The sequence below is a fragment of the Pezoporus flaviventris genome, unplaced genomic scaffold, assembly GCF_033815535.1.
Source record: "Pezoporus flaviventris isolate CSIRO_AGI_PZ_B2104156 unplaced genomic scaffold, CSIRO_AGI_Pfla_v1 ptg000116l, whole genome shotgun sequence".
Lineage (NCBI taxonomy): Eukaryota > Metazoa > Chordata > Aves > Psittaciformes > Psittacidae > Pezoporus > Pezoporus flaviventris.
Window position 1 is genome coordinate 4,156,085 of NW_026892664.1, and position 5,286 is coordinate 4,161,370.

Consider the following 5,286-nt stretch of genomic DNA (forward strand, 5'->3'; position numbering starts at 1 on the left):
GTCCAGGGTGGGGAGTACCTGGGAGTTAACCTGGAAGGACACGGGCTTCCGGGTGGGACTCGTTTTCTTGGCCAGTGGTATCGTATTCTCTTCCCTTGTTATTTTCCCTTATCATTGTTGTAGTTGATCGTAGTGGTGGTGATTTGTGTTGTACATTGGTTGCTGGACTGTTCTTGTCTCAGCCCATAGGAGTTGCACCCTTTTGATCCTCCTCCCCATTCCTCTGGGAGCGGGGAAGGGGAGAGCCCCAGTGGGGGGGGGAGGGACTGCCCTCGATTGTTGTCAGCTCGGCACCACTCACTGGGAGTAAGTGAATAAGTTACCTGACTGGGTTTAAACCATGACAGACGGGCAAAGACAGAGCAAACTGTCCTGGGCCTGTCTTCCTGGGTAGGTCTCTGCAGGAGAACTGGTCTTGGAGGTGTTGATGCAGCCAGAAGGAGTTTGGGGAGAGAGGAATTGAGAGGTTGTTTTGCTGATCAAGTCAAACTAATTATCCGATGGAGGAGGGTCCTTTGGGAGAACAGTTTGCACAGCACAAGCCTCTGAGGTAATGCCTCCTGTGAGATAAAACCCCTCCACCAGCCAGCCTGGAGCATCCTGCTCCCCAGCATCTCTCCTTCAACCTATCGCATGGTCTCCAGGAGGAGCTGCAGGCACTGCATCCACCACCACCTTCCTCTTTAACCAAGCAGGTACAAAAGGGTTTGATGGGTGGTGGGTCCAGTTTGACCCTGGTCATGCTTACTCTCCCATGCTTTGATGGCATGTTGAATTTCACTCTTCTTCAGGGACTGTAGTGATAGGGCAAGGGGTGATGGGTTTAAACTGAAACAGGGAAAATCAGGTTTGAAATAAGGAAGAAGTTCTTCCCTGTGAGGGTGCTGAGGCGTTGGCACAGGGTGCCCAGAGAAGCTGTGGCTGCCCCATCCCTGGCAGTGTTCAAGGCCAGGTCGGACACAGGGGCTTGGAGCAAGCTGCTCTAGTGGAAGGTGTCCCTTCCCATGGCAGGGTGTGGATGGGTGTTGATGCAGCCAGAAGGAGTTTGGGGAGCAAATGGTTTTCTTCAAACAGGGTCAGGTGATTTTAAGCGTGGACTGAGTCTTTGATAATTCATCCAAATAAGTATCAGTTATTTAATAACAGGACTGAGACAGCACCATGGTGGTTTGTGTTTAAATTGTGCTAAATGAAAGTAGTTCCCACAAAAAGGAGGCTCAGCCTTGAGGTAAGGCAGTGACCACTGTCTCCATTGCCTGGTTGATAATTGTTCATCCCAAGCGAGCTTGAAGATCTGAGGGAAGGACCAAAGGTTCAATACAGCTCTGGTATCCCCTGCAGTTCTGATACAGTTTTGGTGTCTATAGAATCCTAGAATCATAAAATAGTTAGGGTTGGAAAGGACCTTCAAATCATCCAGTTCCAACCCCCTGACATGGGCAGGGACACCTCACACTAAACCATGTCACCCAAGGCTCTGTCCAACCTGGCCTTGAACACCACCAGGGATGGAGCATTCACAACCTCCCTGGGCAACCCATTCCAGTGCCTCACCCCCCTCACATTAAAGAATTTCTTCCTTATATCCGATCTAAACTTCCCCTGTTTCAGTTTTAACCCGTTACCCTTCTCCTATCACTACAGTCCCTAATGAAGAGTCCCTCCCCAGCATCCCTATAGACCCCCTTCAGATACTGGAAGACTGCTATGAGGTCTCCACACAGGCTTCTCTTGTCCAGGTGAACAGCCCCAACCTTCTTAGCCTGTCTTCATACGGGAGGTGCTCCCGTCCCTGATGGCGCCAGGCTGAGAACACTGGGGCTGTTGAGCCTGGAGAAGAGAAGCTGCGTGGAGACCTCAGAGCAGCTTCCAGTGTCTGAAGGGGGCTACAAGGATGCAGGAGAGGGACTCTTCATCAGGGTCTGTAGGAAAAAACAAGGGGTGATGGGTTCAAACTGAAACAGGGGGGATCCAGATTGGATGTAAGGAAGGAATTCTTCACTATGAGGGTGCTGAGGCGCTGGCACAGGGTTTCCAGAGAAGCTGTGGCTGCCCCATCCATGGCAGTGTTCAAGGCCAGGTTGGACACAGGGGCTTGGAGCAAGCTGCTCCAGTGGAAGGTGTTGGGGTTGGAGCTGGATGAGCTTTAAGCTCCCTTCCAACACAAACCATTCTATGATTCCATGATTTTGCATAACTGAGGAGGGATGATTCTCATTAACACAATAAAGGAGCCCTTTGCTCCTTTCGGCTCCATTCTTTCATCCTCTGCACACAGGAATACATCAGAGGAGGCTAAATGCAGAGCTGCTGCTGTGTTTAGGGCATTGCATGGTGGAAAACCCAGTTCCCCTCTCCTTGAGACATCAGGGAGTGCAGCCACAGTAATTGCCATGGCCAGCATCACCTGGGTCCTTCTCACACACCCTCTGACATAGGCTCAGGCTCTATTTAAGCTCAGTCCTGGCAGTGGGCCCACTTCCAGGGCTGTGCTGTAACTGGGCTTGCTCCTGGTCTGTAGCAACCATGAACCTGACTCTCAGTTTCCCCTGGGCTATAAGAGGAAGCTGCTGCTGTGCTCAGGCACACGGGGACTGTGCTCTGTTTTGTGGCCACTTTCAGCTCCCAGCTCGCCTTCCCATTGGGAATAACTGGTCCTGGCTGCTCCCTTGAGGCACCTTGCATCATGCAAACAGCACAAACAACTCTTATTGAGAGGCAAGATCCTCTGGTGTCCAAGCTAGGGACAAGGCAAGCTCTAATGGAAACTAAGTGTTATAAACATCTCCCCCTCCTTGTCTGTGTCTGTCTCTTAGGGAAAATGACCCCTGTTCAACTGGGTGCTCCAGATAGATTTTGTTTTACTCTACATCAGGCATTCAAATGCAAACTCCTACCTCTGAGGGGGGAAAAAGAAGTTAGAAGTCTAGGTATAGCATACAGTGGGTATGCTTAGTCATGTTTTCCATGTCCAACTAACAGAAAGTCATTACATTCAATCACACTAAAATCCTTGGCAATAGGGGAAAATCCTACTCTCAGCTGCTACTTCTCCTAAACCAGATATGAGATGAAGCCCACAGCAAGGAGGTTAGAAATAGGTGGGCTTTAAGCTCCCTCCAACCCACACAGTTCTGAGACCTCTTTGGCTGAGCTGGATGTTTGCAGTGGTAGGAAGGAAGGTGCAGGATGACAGACACAGCTCTGCTGCCTCCAGCCTGGGATGTTCTGGTCACACAGCAATTTAGCATCTTCCCAATGCTCAATCACAGCACCTACCATGCTCATCCTCTGGCAGCTCAGTGGCTCTGCTTCTCCTCCCATTTCCTTACTTTGCACTGCACATCCTTCTGGGAGCAAATGGGATTTTATGCATTTCCTTGCATTAGCCCAAAGTAAAGTGATGTATTTTGGATGTACCTCCTCAAAACCCTTCATCCCTCCTTGAACTTGCCTCTGGATGAATCACTGCTTGAATCAGTGCAACTTCTAAAGCTAAACTGAAGAGGGAAATTCCTCATGGGCTTATTTTTGCCACCTCCTATGATATCACATCTTTCCCCCCCAAAAAAAAAACAAAACCCAAGAGATGACAAGAGAATATTTATCAGAGACCTATATTGAGGGGATGCTTAACATCACTGAGCCTCTGCAGAGTTTAAAGCATGGTTAGGATGTGCTGTACCTGCTCCTGTAAAGACATTCAGTTCCTTCCTCCTCCAGACAGCTGACACAAAATGAGTTAAAAAGGGAAAGAGGAGGAGTTCTATCAACCGACTGGGACCAGGTTGGTCAATGAGCAGCTCGCAATGAGGTTATTTGCTGTTGCTTTTCTAAGGGCATCTTTAACATCCTTGTTCCTCAAGCTGTAGATCAGAGGGTTGAGCATAGGGACAAGGAGGGTGTAAAACACAGCGGTGACTTTCTCTGTCTCCAGGGAGTACTTGGAAGCTGATTGCATGTGGCTGAGCCCAGCAGGGACATAGAACAAGGTAACGGTCAGGAGGTGGGAGGCACAAGTAGAGAAGGCTTTGTGCCTTCCTTCAGCAGACCTAATCCTCAGGATGGACAAAAGGATGTATACATAGGAGGTGATGATGAGGACCAGCACAGATATGGAAATGCTCCCATGAAGAATTACAAGCAAAAGCTCGTTGAGGTGGCTGTTGGAGCAAGAGAGCTTCAGAAAAGGGTTAGTGTCACAGAAGTAATGGTTGATGGTGTTTGGACCGCAGAAAGGCAACAGCAGCAAGCAACAGGTTTGGATTAGGGAGTTCAAAATCCCCCCTCCCCCATGTATGATGCAGCCACCAGCTGAACATAGACCCCGTGGGGCATGGAAATCGTGTAGAGCAGTGGGTTGCAGATGGCTACATAGCGGTCATAAGATATCACAGCCAGCAAGAGCACCTCTGTGGTCACAAACATGAGGAAGAAGAAATGCTGCAGGAAGCAGGCAGGGTAAGAGATGGTTTTGTTTTCCACCAAGAAGGCAAGAAGCAGCTTTGGAGCAAAGACAGAGGAGTAGCAAAGATCAACAACAGAGAGATTGCAGAGGAAGAAGTACATGGGGGTGTGCAGCCGGGGGCTTGTCTTGATCACTGCCATCAGCCCAAGGTTGCCCATGAGAGTGATGAGATAAATCATGAAGAAGATTACAGAGAGGAGTCTGCATCTTGGGCTTGCTTGTCAGGTCGAGGAGGATGAAGTGGGTCACTGCAGTGTGGTTGCCTTCAGCCCTGTTACTGTATTGCATGGCAGCATCCCTGCGGGAAGGAGGAAAGATGGAGTGAAATAGGGAAGAGCAATGCCATGTGGCTTGCATGTACTCCGTTAGGCTGGACACTAGAACAATAAAGATTTGATAGTTGAGGCAACATCTAACTGTGGTTCTTGGTGAATCTTCACAGGCAGAGAAACGCATTCAAAAGCCCTTCAGAAATCTCTAAATCATGAGGCTAAATCAGACCTTTTCTTTTAAAAACCCAAACCCAATCTTTGAAAACTGGAGAAGAAGTGAAGAACTTGCAAACTGGTCATCACATTTCATTAGGGAGGCAGAAAAAGGGACTGTGCATTCCATTTGCTCCATGAGAAAGACTAAACACATCTGAGTGTGATGCCCCAGGAGCCCTGAATCCATCACCCCAGCTCTGATACAGCATTGCTGGATCCCCAGCTGCCCACAACAACTCATTGAGTGAGATACTCGAGTCTCAGGAGGTTTCCCTAGCAGACTGGGGCAGAGAGTCCTGTCCTAGACAGCAAAAATAGGCTAAGCTGACA

General features: G+C 49.2%; 1 pseudogene; it reads right to left on the reverse strand.

The window, feature by feature from the left end:
* Positions 1–3,769: 3,769 nt before the first annotated feature.
* Positions 3,770–4,756, reverse strand: LOC133282326 (olfactory receptor 5J3-like; annotated as a pseudogene).
* Between the last annotated feature and the right edge of the window lie 530 nt (positions 4,757–5,286).